The sequence below is a fragment of the Rhipicephalus sanguineus genome, unplaced genomic scaffold (genome assembly GCF_013339695.2).
Source record: "Rhipicephalus sanguineus isolate Rsan-2018 unplaced genomic scaffold, BIME_Rsan_1.4 Seq4683, whole genome shotgun sequence".
NCBI classification, from domain to species: Eukaryota; Metazoa; Arthropoda; class Arachnida; order Ixodida; family Ixodidae; genus Rhipicephalus; species Rhipicephalus sanguineus.
The window spans coordinates 6,662-25,756 of record NW_023615319.1 but is presented as its reverse complement, the minus strand read 5'-3'; the positions used below and the strand labels follow the sequence as shown (position 1 = coordinate 25,756).

Genomic DNA, 19,095 nt, shown 5'->3' with positions numbered 1-19,095 from the left:
GTATTATTGGACTTGCTTAAAATGAATACTCCACTATTTTCAACTGTAGTCGCGCAAAAGTAGAGCAAGGATCAAATGAGTAGCTTAACATACTTGTGGAGTCGCTTGATGCTCCGGTGTGGGTCCCTTGACCCCCCTAGCAGCGTTACCTGCAAGAGTCGTCTGACTCCCTATAAGTGGTAACGTGATCCTCCCGATGAGAGTCTTTGCACTCTTCCTAGAGGGTCAGGGGACTCTCCTAGAGCGAGCTGACCCTGACCCACCAAGAGGGTCACCGTGACTATTTAAAGAGAGTCCTATACGTGGCAAGTCAGAACCCTCCGAAAAGAGTCACGCATACTCTTTTTTTTCTTAGAGTGTGCATGGTGCTGCAGGATCTCAGATACCGGCGAATGCATCGATTTATGCAGGTTCCCCGGTGATGACAGGTAGATTCGTTTTGCTGATGGGTGCATATTTATGTGTGGTGTGTGCATATTTGATGTGTGTTATATTTCGTCGGTGATTGCATTCTGATGCCTTGTTGCCACCGTCAGCGTTGTGTACGTACATTTGCACTGATCCTACAGGTGTTCGAATGCTTACGCTTCTCTCGACTTCCGCTGCAACGTGATTTTTTTGCGCAAACCCCCACCTACTTGGTGTCCTCAGCTTTACCGCACTATGTTGTAATACATAAAAACTTGGGGGTGCTAAGCCATGCTCGTCGAAACTAAAATTCGAAACTGTCTATGTCGCTGTAGCAGCTAATGCTGATGCTTTATGACTGTCTTGTAATACAAATTTGTTATTGCCAACGCTAACTGACGGCGCAAACAGGGGAAACACGCTTTCCTGTTCGTTTTGTCCCTGAAGACGAAGGCGAGCTGTTTACGAACTCCCGATAATGGTTTCAACGCGATAATTTTATTTCTCGCATCGAAAGAGCATTGCCGGTTTGCTGTCAATAAAGAATATTGCTCTCTGTACTCACTCGTGAATTGTTTGTACTACTGCCAATACATGTCCTTCGGTTTCATGTAAACCTAGTACACACCAGTACCGTGTTCCGACGGGCGCCGAGGCATGCTGCTGGGCGTGTAAACGCACTTAAAACAAGCAGGCGAAAGAGTACGAGGCACATATTGCCCTAAGCTAGTCCCGTTATCATTCGCAGAGTGGGCGCATGTGCACAGAATGCGTTAAAAAAAGAAGAAAAATAAACCGGCAAAAGCGGCCTTTCTTTTTCGAAAAAGAAAAAAGCAATACAAAACAGTTTTCGTTTCCGCTTCCTGCTTGCGCAGCGCCATCTCTTGGGTGCCATGAGTAGTTCTATGCGCTACCGCTGCTTATTTTCCGTACCGTTGTCAAAGATACAGTTTGCCTTCTCTAAACTGGTTCTTTATTTTATGGGCCGGCTCGTTTCATATCTGCTTCAGCCGCGTTCGTCGCCAGCGCTCGGGCGCTTTTACCTTCGGGTAGAACATACGATGGACGGGACGACGTTATAAATTTGAACTTTATACGGAACATGACGGCGACGGCAAAAACCCGTCGAGAGCGCACATATAATTGCTATTGCAATAAATGAAAGCTGGCGCAAGTATCGGGACAGCCGAGGTTATCGTGTCGCATACGGCGCAATGCTGTAAGTAGGTGTTGCGTTGCGGAGCTCGAAGATGCTGGTTCGATTTCTGGACACGGCGACCGCATTACGATGGAGGCGAAGTGGAGGAAACCCTCTCGCTGGTGCTTTAGGTGCGCGTTAATGAAACGCAAGGGATGGTCCCATTAGGGCGTGCCTTTTCTTCATATTGTAGTTTTATCACCTAAACACCCGAAAATCTTAAATCGTGTCACATGTGTTACAATGCGGTTCGGAGAGTGCGTTTTAGCGATATTAACCTACCAGGCACACGAAAAAGGGGGTAGTTTTTTGTTATATGCACTCTTTTTTTATGGTGAAGATATTTTTAGTGAACTGTTGTGTTTTGTTTCAATAGTGTGAACGCTTGTGAACGTTTCAATAGAGTGAGTGCTTTTGTTTTGTCAACGTTTGTGTTGAGTGGACAGAAAATTCTATAGAAAAACTTGGACTGTGTGCGTGAGCGCTGTACTATGTGACTTTGTATAGCCTTGTGTTTGTTTTTCTACTTAGCGACGACAACCATTGTGCAAGAGAAGAGGAGCGGACGGCGCCACGCATTGGCACCAGCCTCTCCTTATATACATGTAATAAATAATAAAAAAATTGCGGACAAACAAAACGGCAGTTTCGTTTAGAAGCAGTTTTAAACTGCAGCCACTCAAAGAAAATGCAACGAGCCCAGTATTGGGAATGGGCGGTACAAAATAAACGTAGTTTTTATAAAATACTACTGGCGCTCTACATATTTGCTAAAACCGTGCAGCCGTTTCCAAAGTGATGATCTTGGATCTTAAAAATTCCGAAGACATTTACAGGTGAGTCCGTGTAGAACAACGAGCTCTGCTATTCTTAACGAAAATAGGAGATTTCAGAAATATTACGAAGTAACAACACAAAGAGCCAAACACAGGAAACGGATAGTTACCGCTTGTTGAAGAGCTCTTCTTCTAGCAGTATTGCTCGTCTAACTCACGAAGCTCAAATGACCACCATGAGTCCTTGACATTTTTATACTCCTACCAAACCTTATAAGCCAATTCGTTTTCGTGGTGCCGCGGTGGCTCGTGGTCACAGTGCTCCGCTGCTGACTCGAATGACGCAGGTTCGGTCCCAGCCGCAGCGGTTGCATTTCGATGGAGGCGAAATACTGGAGGTCCGTGCACTGTGCGATGTCGGCGCCCGTTGAGGAACCCCTATAGGCGATCGAAATGATCTGGAACCCAGCACTACGGAATCTCGCTTTCGCACAGCCCGAGTCGTTCTGGGACGTTAAACCCTACAAACCAACTTATCAACTCATTGCAGGGTAGTAAATGGAATACTGACATTTGGTTACTCTGCCTATGTGTACTGTCTATTTACCTATTGCCTGAATTATGAAAAGAAAATAAGACTGCAGTGCCTATCTTTCTTTCTTTTTGAGCTCGCGTACCAAGATATGATTTTGAGATGTTCCGTAACGGTAGACCATGAATTAATATCTCGAAATTTATTCAGGCGGAGGTGCATGCAAGCGCAGGAGCGTCACATCGCCTCCATCGAAAGCGACCACCGCAGACAGTATCGAAACAAGGAATATGGCAAAAGCAGCGCCATGCCAGAGCTGCTTACCTACCGCGGCAGACTACACAAAAGCGCTGATGTCTCTCTATGATGCTACCTTTCAAAAAAGAAAAGAAAACAAGAACGCAATTTATAATATGCAATAATACGCCGAAAACTCATACATCTGCAGGTGTGTACCCAAGCAACTCATGCACGTTACGTAAACTGCAGCGAGTGATGTATTGCGGAATCATCTCCTGCGAAGCAACGAAACACTCAATTAGTTGTTGCTCCAAAGCTTGCATCATAGAAGGAGACAATTCGGGCTTATAGTTATACTGAAGCGCTTTTATATGTACAGCCAAACTCGGAGGCCAGTAAACTACTAATTGCGTAACTGCGTGTTTGGTGCAGTTGGGCTCTATTAATTATCCGAATGCAAAACAGCCTGAGCACTCTAATGAACGAGGAGTTGTACAGCAGAAATGAAAGCTGAGGCTAATAAAAAAAAAAAGCCCGACGCAGCAGTAGTACGGAGTGGTCACCGTAATTAATCAACTAGAAATATCTTGTACCGTTTAGAAAGCTATAGCGCTTGCGGCGATTCATTATTCAAGAACGAACGAGCGCTCTTCGGCAGTGTACAGACGGCATCATTGCGAAATTCTTTTCCACTCCTAAATAAGCAACATCGTTGAAGTCGATCTGTATGGCAAAGTAGAACGTGTTCTTCTGTTGAAAGAAAAAAAAGTCACAGTTTCGCCGCGAGGGCGAAGCAATGAATGCGATAGCAAGAAACTAATGCTATCCGAAGTGAGGCTCGCCAATGGATACTCTCAGTTTGAACAGCGCTCCTGTTGCAAAGGCGGCCGAAGCAGCGAAGGAAACTAGCCTGCTTCAAGTGTCGAGCTGTGACACTTGATAATTCGCGCTCATCTTCTGTTTGTTCGTTTAGCGACGTCCCTTGATCACGAGTGACTTTCGTACGCTCCGTAACATGAGCGCGGACATCACGGTGAAAGCGTGAAACATCCCTCTTCCCCTCACCACGAGAAAACCGCGCGAGCAGATAGCGGAAGGGCAAGGTTCTCCCTGCGCAAATATAAGAAGAAGCGAGCGAGTAAGCCGACGACTTTTAAATGCGCCCGTCGCGCTCCTAGCGCCATCTCGCTGGTAATGAAGAAACGCTTATAAGCGCCTGCCGTTTCTGAGTCCGTTCAGCGGTAAAGGGTGTGTATATAACGCTCGCCGTTAGCTACGTGGAGGATCTGCGTTTCGTGGCGTAGTGGTTAGCGCCACTCGCTGCGGAGCAGGAGGTCCCTGGTTCGATTCCACGCTTCGGAAGCATTTTTCTGAATTATTTTTCTTTGGGGCTTTTATATATATAGACATACTTATACATATAGGGTGCATGACGGCGGCGACGGCAAAATTCAGCCGAGGCTGTGCATATAATTGCTATCGCAATAAAAAATAAAGGAAGATGAGTTCAGCCATGACACACACACACGTATTCCTGAAATGGCATTGGATACACTTAAGCATGCCAGGGTGTAAATGCTGTATTTGTAAAGTGCTAGAGGAGTCTTTTTAAAAATTTAAATTTGCCGAGGTTTCGCTCTATACAGCTATCCCCATGCAGCGTGTCATGAATTTTTGGCTGTCTCCGTTAGCTGCATTCATCAGAGGCGCTGACGCAAAGCGTATGGTGGCGAAGTCTCGAATAAAAAATCACCACGAAGTGACAGCGAGTTCAGATCTCCCCACTCAAATGCCGCGAGAAGAAATCATTTACCTTCGGATATACCAAGCGCCGGGCAGATATTGATGCCAGTGCGCCGAGAAGATGCTGGGCACGCGGGACGGCAAAAGCGCGCGCGCTTGACAGGCAAATAAAATGCGCGTGGAGAGCCAATGACCGCCGCGGGCGTCGCGGTGGTGACACTTTGGCAGATGGTTTCGGAATTCAAAACCGCGGTCCAGACTCAACTCACGGGGGAGTCGGGGGGAGGCGGGGGGTGTGACCGCCGCATGCATCTTCGATCAGATCACGGCTGCGGGTTGCGGCCGCACAAAACGAAGCTGACGTCGCGGAGCATTTCTTTTCGACCGACAGGCACGACTGGAACCTTTTCGGGCGCGTTCGATTCCCGCAGGCTTGACGCCACCCACTGGCTGCGGCATTTTTATCGCCAGTCAACCCTGCCGCTGTAAATCCCCCGAGCGGTGGCGGCGCCGCCACCCGAACGTGACAAAGCGCGAACTGAGACGTGCCTGGAATCCCGCGCGCTCCACCGAGGCTATAGCGCTTCGCAGCTTGCCGAACAGCGAACGTCCGGACTGCGCCCTTTTGTCTTTCAACTTGTGTGCAGCGTCATGTTCACTTACGGACAGGCGGGAACGTCACGTCATGGGTGCTTCAGTTTGATGCGCAATGGCGTTTCAAACAGGCACCCGCAACGCTATCTTGCCTCGCAAGCGCTTATCAACACTGGAGAGCGGTGATGGGGAAAGACAACGTCTATACATTTAACATATTGTACCTCAAACCACTGAAGCCGCAGAGCATAGAGCAGCGAACGCGCGCAAATTTTCTTCGCACGAAGGAACCAACCGGCACACAGTGCACGGAACTGAGTAGGCCGCACGAAACGCAGCTTTATTCGGTCTACGAGAAGAGGAGCGCGAACGGCCACGAAAACACCCCTGACGAATTTGTTTTCACCTAAGCCCATATTCCGCGGACGCTGTTGCAAGGCGCTCGCTATCCCGTTCGGAAACGGCGGGAGGCTTTTTCTTCCCGAAGGCTTCCTACGCGGTGGCTGCGTTCGAATCCGCCGATCGATTGCTTTGTTTCGGTGCAGTCGCAGGATGGTATGCGGGCATCGGATAGTGGAAGACCGGGGCTGCAGCCGCTTACTGTGGAGTGAGTGCCCGTTGTCTCTCGTCCCGTCGCGAGCCGTTCGATTGGCGGCGGCCAGTGGTCTCGCGCGTGCGGGGTGTATCACGGAGCGAAGAGGCCCGAGCGCCAGCAGTCGCCGCGCCGCCGCATCCTCTCTTTACCGGGGTGTCGTGCTCACGTCTCGCTGCAGTTTGTCCTCATGATGGAGTGGTTTGCGACGCCGCGCACGTTCCTGTTGCCGTGCCCGCCCGAACGTTCAGGGTAGCGCTCCCAGTTCATGGCCCCTTTTTTCGTATTTTTAGCGGCGAAACTGTTCTAAGTCGAGCCTGCGCCGTCTGCATGTCGGTCCGGTGTCACGTAGGTCACGTGGCCAGAGAGGGGAGTGAATAAATAAATAAATAAATGTTGATGATGATGCTTGAAATGAGACTAAGCTCACACAGGCTCGCGCGCTTGCATCTTCGCTATCCGATGGTTTTTGCGGCTAAGAGAAGAGAAATGGCGAGGAAGAAAAAGTTTGCTCACAGGTAACTTGACGCGAAAGTTGACGATGAAAGGGTATGTCAAGATTTTCAGGAGAGGAATATGAAGAACAAGATAACAATTAGCTCTTCGTTGGAACGCTCAATTTGCTAATTATTGAGGTGGAGTAAGAGCGCCGAATATGTGCGGTTTTGGCTTGCACGAATGACGCACACTCTTGCGCCAACTCATTGGACAATACAGAGGTTATATTGTATAATATATATACAATATATATATATATATATATATATATATATATATATATACTATTATATATATTATATATTTGTGTGTGTGTGTGTGTGGTGTGTGTGGTGTGTGTATTTAATATTACTGATTATTCGTGTTCCTTCTTTACATACTATTACAGCGAAGTAAATTTCGTAGACCGAATAAGTTTGGTCGCGTTGGAGTGTTTGTGCCGCCATACTAATCTCTAACCCTACACTCTTACATTTTGTCAGCCAGGGTCCTCAGTCACTTCTTACAAGTCATTCTCAGTATTACTCCACAACAGTGTTCCTCGTGTGTTCAGAAATATTCAGCTTTTCGCTTACTCTATTCTCTTATCCGTGGCTGTCCACTATAAACGGGGAGCCGGCCAACTTCCGTTTCCTATATACGGCAACAATTCCCATCACATGTTCAGAGTTAACTGATTAATGTCATTAATTAGTTTATTTATTCTTTTATTTACGCTGTCGATCAAATCAGTTATCATAACAGACAGTACATGGGCACAGTTACGTTAGAATATAACAGCAACAAATCAATGACAATTTAAGATCGTTCAGATGTTCGCTTACTCGCTATTCTCTCATTCTCAACTGTCCGCTATAAGCGGAAGGACTGGCCAACTTACATCTCCTATATACCGCAACAATGGCCCGAGAAAGACGTCCGAAGAGGAAAGAAAAATAAAAAACATCAGGCGGCGGAGGGATTTCGGGAACGGCGAGCGAGTGCCCGCATGGCCAACCGACCAAAGGGAGCAGCCAACTCGCGCTCGCGCGAAGCCGTCGAAGAGTTATATCGACCTTCGGCACGCGTCCCGCGGGGGAGAATTTGTTTTCGGGGCTTAGGCACGCTCGATGGTGCGTCCACTCTCCCGCGTTCTTTTCTCTTTTTTTTCGCGCTTCCATCTAAGACCGGGACAGGGAGCGCGGGATATATCTACGCAGCCAGTGCGCACACACACCCACTCCCCCTCCCGCTCCCTTTTTCCCCATCCACGTGCCCTATAGCTGTTTGTGCTAGAAAGAAAGGAGCTTCTACTCTGTGCCTTCGGAACCTGGCCAGATATCTCGGAGCATAAATCAAGACGCCCGCGTTCGCGAGGCCCTCCCTTCTAATTGGCTCTTCCGGCCCGACCAGCCGTAGCATCGCTCGGCTTCTATAAACTGCCTTTTATCCGGAGGGCGCGATCGCGTCGTTAAGAACTGAGATAAGGAATCGAGTAAAGCGCGTAGGAAAATGTAAGAAAAAGCTTGCTAGTAAAAACTCAACCTTAACAACCTCGTTATAACATTTTTGTTTTATCGAGAGGAAACTTTCTTGTTTGCCTTCTTACGTCCTATAGGTAAGCCGGCAGAATGCGAACCTCGTTAAATTCAGCACTGAGGAAATATGTTAACACATTCAATACCGCGACACACACACTTTAATAATAATTGTTGGGGTTTAACGTTCCAAAACTACGGGTCAACAGTCGATTCTGCAACCTCCGGGTCAACAGTCGATCACCATAACCACTAGACCACCGCGGCGGGTAAAGTAGAAACTGAGAATATGTGATACATTCAGTGTTGCGACACGATTTAACGTCGTTACTTTCTTAAGCTATACGATACCTAGAAGTACGGAGTGCGATAAATAAACAAAATGTCTCGTGAAGGTAAATTATTTGCCTGTTTCCAAATAAGCATCTCTCGCTTTTTCTCCTTCTGTCTTTATCACTCATAAAGTTTTTGAAAATGAGTCATGCGCGCAGGATCAGTTCTCAGGTGTCAGGACACTCTAGTTCATTCACATTCCGGCATCTTTTAAAAGGACAAAAAAAAAAGTTGGACGTTGAACAACAAGCATGGAACAGTGTCAAGTTAACAAGTACGCATCACGGGCAATTCCCCGTATCAAAACGTAACCTGCCTTTCATCTTTACAGGACTGCTTAAGCTTAGACAGCGAACTGACAAAGCAAATAAACAAAATATATATCAGACGTACATGGCGCGGAGAGTCACAGTATGCGAGTTGCGCAGGCTTGCGTTGTAATGAGACGTCATGTTACAGGTCTGCAGACGTTGAAAAAAAAAAGGTCTTTTTGTTTTTGACGCGATACCATGCAAAGATGTTGCAGCAATGTTCCTACGCGCGTTCGTTACGACATCCGGAGTTTGTCCGATAGAAACAAGATTTATCGCGATTGAGCGTGGACAGCTGGAGAGAACGAGATGCTCGCCTTATTAATCAATAAAGGCTTGTTTTAGCGCTACTTTCGCACAGAGATGAATTCGTCGTCATACACCCACGCAGCATCACATTCAGGATGATCTCGTAATGGTCCCTAATAGCACCGGCGGCAGCCATGGTGTCTGTTTCTTTTTTTTTTTTCTGCGGTCTCCACTTGCACAGTGTCCAAAGGCAATCGCGTTCACATTACCTTGTGCTTGTGTGCTCACGTGAAGCCAGCAGTGTATGTCTGTGGCGAAAGATTGTCGGGACGATATCCTAGGGCATCTTGAATTGCTCGTGTCTTAGAAGGAGTATGCATATATGCATTAAACCTTACGTTTGTTATGGTTGACCTCCTCACCTTTGCTCTTTTCTCTCTGTTATCCTAAACAAAAGAAAGCGACACTACCTTTAGCTGACGCTTGGAAACGTACGCTGTTTCGAGACACTCGCTAAATTACCTTGACGTCCTCCGTCAATTGCGTGTTTCTCCTCCCCGCTGTACACTGAAGATTTCTACACGTCGGCCCACCTTTGAACAGACGGCGTCATCATCATCATGATGACGTCATGATGGCGTCACGAATTTCGACCATCTGTGACGTTAGGGTGACGTCACAACGTGTCGCCACTGATGACGTCATCTTCTCACATGACATCACTGATGACGTCAAGCGACATTTTGCACAGGTCTCGCGATGTACCGCCAGGTCTCGCGAAATCTCGTAAGGTTTCCTGACTAATGAGACATATAATGCTTTCGCTTATATAATAATAATAATTAAGAAAAAAAGAACGATAAAAACATGGGTCACCGTTTCTCGACCTCAGTGGTCCGCCCCAACTGTATTTTCGTTTTCGGCAAAGAAACGGCGATTTCGGCCACGCTCCTATATATACAGCCGGTCGATACGGGCGTCGCAGGAGTCACTGAACCGAGCGAAAAAGTCAGATGACATGTGCTGACGCTAAAGTACCAATCGCGTGGGGAAAGCATTTGGCTTTGGGGATGAAAAATAACAAAGAAAGATAATAAAAACGCTCTCGGAAATTAGAATGAAAGACGAGTGACGGGGCACGAATCAGGGCCGCGGCAAAACGAGCGAGGACTGCTAACCTAAACGAAATGATTGGTGTATTGATCTGTTTGAGTCAGACTGATGTACAAAGAAAAAAAAAACATGAAGTGTAGTTGTGGGCAGGGGAGGAGCGAATGGGGAGATGGTTTCAATAACACGAAGTGACCGCAGAGCTTGCGTATTACAGGGCCAGTTATTTCTAGATGAGAAACGGCCGGTGCGACGCAACGCGCGTGCGTGAAATTTTGTTTGTATCGACGCGTTTTCCATTTCGGCGGCGATAGCGGTGTCCACTGATTGAACGTCCTGAAATCGATGGCACTCTGATGAAGCACTCGGAGCTCCAGGCCGCCTTGATTGCCGCTCGTATATTAAGAAAACAACATAAATAAAAGCGTCGACGTGCCTGTTTTCCGAAAGGCTATTGTATTATAAAGCGGGCCTACTTTAATCAAACACTAAATTTTGAGCGGCCGCAGTTTCACAACAGCGCAGAACTCCAAGGCTTGCTTCACCATACGGAGGAGCAAGTTGGCTTGGTTAGCGCTCGCTCGCAAGTCAAGTAGGGGGCTGTCTCTCATCTTATATTCACCAGTGCCGCAGGCACGAAAGGTGTCACTTGCACTTCGGTTGACCATACAGAATCAATTGGTCATGGACCCATATACAGGGTGCTTTTTGTTTAGACAATACAGATCTTTTATAAAAATTCTATGACAGTCACCAACTTGATCTGGGGGCCTCCGGCTCCCCAGACTCGAGTTCCTCAGGTCTCCAATAAAGTTCTTGTCATGTCATGTCAGTCAGGCTCCTGTCGTTTTCGCACATGTCGTGGCGGAAATACTTTCTCGCAGCTAAAATGACTTAGAGGTGACTAATTAACAAAATCGTTAATTAACTGTTTAATTATTGACTTGAGGCCAGGTGCTTATGTTACAAAGTTGTAGTGTGTGTCAATTTATGGCGTACGTATTTGTTTTAGAACTCCCAAAAGTTGCACGTAGTTCGAGATATTCACCATCGAATTTCAAGGGTGAAATCGAAACTAATCGCGCCGGCACGCACAAAGCGCGGCGGAACACCGGAATGACACGTGACAGGGAAGTAACGTAATTTGAATGAAGGCGCGCCAAAGCAGAACCTGGTCGGAAAAATAGGCAATCATTTTGAAACATACTAGTAGGCAGCTTATATGTTTGCATGCGAAGGGTGGTGCCTATCTGTTTCTTAAACTATAAAGAGGCGCGAAAAACTATTTCGATTGTCTGCAAGAAGAAGCGTCGCAGTGGCCGCCCCTGAGTTTTACGCTTCGCTGACAAAGGAAATGTTGATATTGCGGTCTTCTTGCGCACAGTTCGAAAGAAACAGATAAGCACCAAACGCTAAGTGCAAAAGTAAGGCGATACACGACACAAGTGGGATGACTTGCAGCTTTTCACGAAAACATACGTCAGCGGCGCTCCATCATTCAAGTTTCATCACTCCCATGTGACGGGTAGTTCCGGTCTGACGTAGCAGAACTGTCGCGCTTCGTGGGCGCCTTGCGCGATCAGTTTCGATTTCGCCCTCGAAATTCGAATAATAATATTTCGAACTACGTGCAACTTTTGTGATTTCTAAAGAACAGGTATGCCATAAATTGGCACGCACTACAACTTTGTAATATGATCACCTGCCCTCAAGTCAATAATTAAGGGGTTAATTATTGAGTTTCTTGTTAATTACTCACAACATTGTCATTTTAGCTGCGGGAAAGCATTTCCGCCTCGACAGAGAGTTCATGTGTAAAAACGACCGGAGCCTGACTGTCATAGAATTTTTACAAAAAATCTGTATTGTCTAAGAAAAACACCATGTATAATAAAACTGAGGAAAAAAATAGGCGAGAAGAAATGCGGGGATATGCTTGTCAGGTATAGACCATAACGGACGGATATTGTTTGCCGCAAAGCATTGCTGGTTGGGAACAAGGTGCATTCTTATTGGCTTCACGGCAATACTCGGGTATTATTTTTTTAGTCTTTATTTTTTCTGCGGTTTGAAGTTGGGGTTGCGGGTTACATTGAGGGGCGGGTTATGCGGGAGAAAATGCGATATCGACGTAAACGGCGTCTCAACATCTTCATATGCTACTGCGTGTACCCGTGGGTCATCGGAAGCCTCTCGACCGCCTTGGCCCTAATGTCAACCATGACCTTCGATCGTACTTCAAACGTACTTCTCAGAATGCTGAACGTAGCGGCGACGTCAGGCTTATTTTGACCGTGTCTGACTGTCTTGATTATCGCCATCTTTGTGAAGAACAGCTGGTCCTTCCCTTTCACGGCAACCATCACGTTAACAATGCCACAAAAAATTGGATCGGTCGCTTTCGAATGCCCTCTACAATATAACGGAACGCACCTGAACCCGCAGTGAATAATAAAATTTTGCATAGTTGATATTAGTTAATGAAATAATTAAGCACGATATAAAAAAATGAAGCGGCGCGTTACGGCAAACCACATGTCTTTGATTTCATTCAGTTGCAATGAACCACTTTTAAAAATTCTCGATTCTAGTTACGTGGAACACCCGGAAGAAGAGTTCTGCTCCTAAGAGAGAATGTGAAGCAACAATGATGTTCCACATTTAATTATAGAAGGCTCGGAGCCAATGGCAACGCCCCTTAGCAACAACGAGCTTTGCGAATCGGGCCCCAATTTTCCAGCGTCTTTTTATCGTAGAGAGAGTATAATATAGGTTGCTTGTACAATATAGCGAAATGTGCTTTCCTTTTCATTCCCTCTCCTCTGGAATCTTTTGATACTATTCCTCATCCATACAAAAAGTAGCATGTCAGCGGTATACAGAAGTCGGCAACAATATCTGTTTTTCTAATAAGGAGTCTCCCTCTCTCCCTCTTTTGGTCGGCACAAATATGCACTTCGAAAAGAAAAAAAAAAGACCTATGATATTCTCTTCAAACAATGTACCTCTGTCCCGTTACACGTATTTAGCTTAGCAACTGATGATGGATTTATTGCCTCAACTCATTCTGGAAATAGAAAGTTGGCTGTTTTCTGTTGTAGAGTCATTGGTTTGCGCCGTGTTCCTCCTTTATTTTTCCCATTGAGCGTAGTTTGTCGTTATGAAGTTCGCCCTAGCAAGAACACCCGACGGTCATGAATATTGACGAATTGATCGATTTAATGTATTATCCCGAAGAAACGGTGGGGCAACAAGAGATGCGACGAAGCAGCCTATCGCCTTCGTGATCTGCAGCATTGAAGGTCAGAGACTAAAAAAAGCAACAACGAAGAATGTTCTTTTTTTTTCGCTGATGCTGCATCTGACAAAACTCGTGTACTGCTCTATTTTTATTCAGTTTAGATCTAATCAGCGAGGATTAATGATGAAACAAACTTGCGCAAATAGAGTATCAAAAGTTAGAGTGGAGTTGCGACATTGCAATTTGTAGAAGAAGCTTAAAAAAAGCGAGTTAAATTGATTCTTTCGATTACTGAGCAGTATATAAATACACCGCTATGTGCCCCGTTAACGTGAACACCGCAGTGTTTCATGTAATTGATTTGCTGGCATGTTGAATTTACCTAAACGGTATAGAAATGATGCCGGGAAAGTGTATAGAACTTTTATTGCGCCAGGAGAGGATAGATAGAGGAGGGCAAGTTGCCTTATATGGCGCATATAAGCTCTGGCGTGTCACGTCGAAGATGGGCAGGTGAAAGTAAAGCTGCCGCTGTCGTCCTGCGACGTGCGTTTAATGAAACCCGGTCACACGCAATATCTGCTGACACGTGCCTACTTATTGTCAAGTTCGTAAGAGTGATCGACAGACGCTCGTTGCATCGTGACCAAGAAAAAAGCCCTCTTTAATGTTTCGTCGTGAAATATATACAGTCAGAATGATCACATGACTCTCGTGATAACCTGATGATGGAAACAAAGATAGCGCGTGTCTCGGCGCTTGTCTCTGGAACAGGCGGCCACGGAATGCAGCAGGATGACGTCACATCTTCCCCGTTTTATAAGCATCGTGGGCCTGCCAAGAAAGAAAAATGTTTCACAAATTAGTCATCAATACCGAGTCTTTTCGGAGCTCGTATGACGCGCCCATATCGCGTCGTTCTTTGCTCTGGACTTGAAGTTTCGTTCGATGAACGAGGCTCTTGGATGTCAGACGACTTCGTAGCTACGATGTCTTTGTCCGTCGCGTCCGTTGGCTCGTTGTTTCGTGGATGCTGCTCCGACTTTACGGGGCTTGTTTCTCCTCCGTGTGGGAGAAGGAACAGATGACGCCTGTTTCTGCGTACGGTTTTTCCTTCAGTTTGGACCCAGTAGGATCTCGGTGTTTTGGAAGGACGAAGGACCGTGCCCTCGGCGCCTCTGTCTTTCAGCCATACTTGAGTGCCTGCGGATAGACAGGGAAGAGGTCTCGCAGCATGACGTTTGTCAAAATACATCTTTTGTTTTTGTCTGTATTTTTCGTCTTGCTCTTTCCAAGAAGCCTTTACTACTTCTGGCCTTAGCGCGGATGGCATGCACGGTATTTTTGAGCGTAAGCGGCGGCTCATTAGCAGATGCGCTGGACTATAGCCTGTTGGACCCGGCGTGTTTGTATAGTTCAGCAAGGCGATGTAGGGGTCCTCTGCCTTCTTCAAAAGTCTTTTAAGAGTCCCTACCATGCGCTCAGCTTCCCCGTTAGCTTGTGGGTAACGAGGACTTGTTGTGACATGCCTAAAGCCGTAGTTTCTTGCAAAATCAGCAAAGTGGAATGATATGAATTGTGGTCCGTTGTCCGATATTACCGTTTGCGGTATCCCATGCCTGGCGAAGCAACTTTTCAGATGCTGGATGACCGCCTTCGACGACGTTCCTTGATCCAGCAGGGCCAGCTCAGGGTACCTGGAGTGATAATCGACAACGACAAGATAGTCAGCTCCTTTCATCTCAAATAAATCAATTCCGATTTTCTGCCATGGCAGCTCGGTTGTTTCCGATGGAATCATTGGTTCGGAAAATTGGGTACGCTCTGTGGCGCATGCTTGGCAGTTGGCCACGGTTTGTGCGATGTCTTTGCTAATTCCTGGCCACCAGAGAGATTCTTTCGCGCTCGCGCGGCAGCGTGCAATTCCCTGGTGTCCCTCGTGAACCCTCCGAAGCATTTCTTTCCGCAGCGCTCGTGGAATCACCAGCCTTGAGTCCTTTAAAAGCAACTGCTTGCAGACCGTGATGTTACCGCGATGCGCCCAGAATGGCTTGAGAAGTTGTGGTGTGTGGTGTTTAGCAGGCCAACCTTGCATACAAGCTTCGAGCAACGACGCACATTCGGGGTCATTTGCTTGCTCTGAGCGTATGCGTTCGAGCATGTCGTCGGAGAACGCATACTGAACGACTCCCTCCACGTGAGCCGAAACGTCTGCTTCAGACAACTCTCCGACAGAAAGCGCCGTGTTCATCACTCTCGCCCGAGAAAGTGTGTCCGCCGTAGCAATGCTTTTCCCCGGGACGTGTGTGAGCGTGAACGAGTACCGCATAAGACGCATCCTGAACCTTTGAATTCTTGGCGGTAGAGAATCAAGAGGATCTCGACCAAGTAGCAGTAGGAGAGGTTTGTGATCCGTTTCAAATAGGAACGTGAGGCCTCTTAGGAATTCGTCGAAGCGTTCCGCAGCCCAAGTTAAAGCTAACGCTTCTTTTTCGATCTGTGAATACCTCTGCTCTGTTTTTGTGAGCGCTCTGGAGGCATATGCTACTGGACGTCTCTCACCAGATGGCTGATCCTGGAGGAGTACTGCGCCAATTCCTAGTGAAGACGCGTCCGCCGATACAATTGTTGAGTACCGGGGGTTGTACCTCGCCAGGCATCTGTCTGAGCTGAGAGTGGTCTTGATCTTCTCAAAAGCTGCCTCTTGTTGAGGTCCCCAAGACCAGTCGCTGTCTTTGTTGAGGAGGCTGCGTAAAGGAGCAGACATTGAAGCTGCATCAGGTAAAAACCTTGCGAGGTGGTTCATCATGCCTAACAAGGATCGAACCTCAGCGACGTTTTGGGGTCTGGGCAATTGCTTGATTGCTCTAACTTTCTCGGGGTCTGGACGCACGCCGTTAGCATCGAAGATCATTCCCAAGAATGCAACCTGTTCAACTGAGAAACAACACTTTTCCCTGTTGAGAGTTACGCCTGCTTGTTGAAGTCGTTCGAGGACGTTAAAAAGCCGCTTGTTTATGTTCCACTTTGTTCTTGCCGTACACCAGAATGTCATCCATGTAGTTCAGTACGCCGTCTAGGCCTTCTAGGACTTGCGAGAACTTTCTTTGAAAGATTTCTGGTGCGGATGTAATCCCGAACGGCAACCTGCGGTAGCAGTACCGCCCGTACGGCGTGATGAACGTGTGAGCCTTTGACATTCCTCTGAAAGCTTTATCTGGTAGAAACCAGAATGCGCGTCCAGTTTAGAGAAGACTTGCTTCCTGGAAGCTTCCCATAACTTGCTCAATTGTTGGCAGTTGATGACGCTCCCGTCTGACGAACTGGTTCAGTTGAGTCAAGTCAACGCAGATCCTTACTGCTCCAGACGGCTTCATTACAGGAACGATAGGCGCGCACCATTCTGTCGGTACTTCGACCTTCCGTATCATTCCTTCTCGTTCTAGCCTGTCCAGTTCTTCTTTGACCTTTTCTTTCATGGGAATAGGAACCCGTCGCGGTGTAGACAGACTGTACGGGGTTGCATGTGGCACAAGGCGTATAGTGTGTTCTCCCGATATGGTACCCGTGCCTTGGAATATCTTGGGATACTTGCTTCCGATATCGTCAGCAGTGTCTAATCCATCTAGGAAACGAACAATTCCCAGGGCTTTGATGGCTGGCAGTCCCAACAAGGGCGTGCGCAAGTTCCGCACGACGTAAATGCTTTGTTGTGAACTGCTGTCTTTCCAAGATATTTTAGCGTCAAACTTTCCGATCGTACGAATGCTAGTATTGCTCGGTCCTTTAAGATCGGTTGCGTTTTCCAGAGAAGGCGGAAGAAAAGGATAATTTTCACCGACGACCGTCACCTCGGCTCCCGTATCTACTTTCATGCGGAGCGTCTGGTTGTTTATCTTTACCGTGACGAAATGCTCAGATTGTGTGTTCGCACACTGCTGAACCGTGCCAATAAACTTGCTATCAGCTTCGGCGATGCCATCGAGATTTGTGTCTGTTTGCTTCTTTTTTCGGCATGCCTTTTCATAGTGGCCCAACATCCGGCAAAATCTGCACCTTTCTTTTTGCGCTGGACATTTGTTTCGCGGGTGAAATGGTCCGGCACAATAGCTGCAGTTATTTTGATGATAAGCGGGCTTCTGACAGCGAGTGAACGTGCTCTTTGCAGCAGCTTTTTTGGGCTTTACTGCGGCGACGCAAGCTTCTGGGACTATGCCCTCGTGCTCTTTTAGCTCTGCTTGCTGTTGCTTTACGGTTTCGCTCGTACGCGCTCTTGCCAAAGCAGTGGCCATCGTTAGCTTAGGGTCCATCTGTAGTTCCTCCGAAAGAACCTGGTCCCGTAGTCCTACTACGAAGCGGTCTCTTATTAGGCGTTCCTTCATGCCTTCGAACTCGCATCTGTCTGCTAGCTTGCTAAGCTCGGTTGCGAACTGGTCTACTGTTTCTCCCAGTTGTTGGCGGCGTTGATTAAAGCGAGCACTTTCGTAGACTATGTTCTTGGTGTGGACAAAGTAGTCGTTAAATTTAGACTTTACGAGCTTGAAGTCCTCCATTTCTTCGTCTTTTACGTTTAGCGACCGAAGAATCTCCCTCGACTTTCTGCCCATAGTATAGAGAAGAGTCCTTACTTGAACTTCGTCTGTTTTCTCATGTAGCCCAGACGCGAATCTGTAGTCGTCAAATTCGTCCATCCAGGCGGGCCAGTCCGCTGCGTTCTGGAAGTCGAAGGGTTTAGGAGGCTTGATTCCCGCCATTCTGAAGCGTTGTCGCCGGTACAGTTGGTCCTCGTAGACGCAGCTGCCGGTCGTGCGCTTGTTGACGGGGCCGTTGAAGCGCTACTTGGCTACATCGGAACCACTTCTGACACCATGTCAAGTTCGTCAGAGTGATCGACAGACGCTCGTTACATCGTGACCAAGAAAAAAGCCCTCTTTAATGTTTCGTCGTGAAATATATACAGTCAGAATGATCACATGACTCTCGTGATAACCGGATGATGGAAACAAAGATAGCGCGTGTCTCGGCGCTTGTCTCTGGAACAGGCGGCCACGGAATGCAGCAGGATGACGTCACACTTATTTTGGACTAATGAAAAGGCGTTGTGCGTAAAATCTGTTCGCACAATATTAACGCGATGAAGTCAGTGAAGTAAGTACAATGAAGTGGATGATACAAATGTATTCATCTGGTCCTGCAGGCGCTTGTGTCCTCAGTCGAGGAAGCTCGTAAGCGGCAAGGGGAAAAGGGGGTTTCTTCATGAGCGAATTGAACACATAGGAGTGCGATTGTTTGGGCGAGTTGGTTGTTCACGTCGAAATAGTTAAAGCGCAGAAAAAAAAAAAGAACGTGGACCGCAGAGAGGACACGACAGACAAAGCGCTATTTCGACATAAGCACATATATCGTTAGTAGGACCACGGACAGAGCGCAAGAGGGTCTCTCACATTGTTACGAGTTTTTTTTCTTTTTTTTTTGTGAGACACTGCAGACTACACGCTTCATGGTGGAACATGCGGTGTGGAATGAGACTCTCGTGCGGAGCAATATCCAGCAGGGTCTGTCAGGCTAGACCTCACCCGTGGCAACATCGCCGCCACCACAATTGAAATAAACACGTGCACGCTACGGTCGCATTTGTGTAAACGCGGCTGTAGCCACGAGAGCACGTACGACTGGCGTGATAGGACCGAGGAATGCCTTATTCGTCAAAACGATTTCTCATCGATTCGAATCGCTGCAAGAGACATGCGGCG

General features: G+C 47.2%; 1 long non-coding RNA gene across 1 annotated transcript; it reads right to left on the bottom strand.

Annotated features, from left to right (window-relative positions):
* Positions 1 to 13,989: 13,989 nt before the first annotated feature.
* LOC125756686 (uncharacterized) lies at positions 13,990 to 18,088 on the bottom strand. Its single transcript, XR_007414684.1, has 2 exons — positions 17,971 to 18,088; positions 13,990 to 14,176 (listed from the first exon to the last, which is right to left on the bottom strand). It is a non-coding gene; the product is annotated as an uncharacterized LOC125756686 (long non-coding RNA).
* Between the last annotated feature and the right edge of the window lie 1,007 nt (positions 18,089 to 19,095).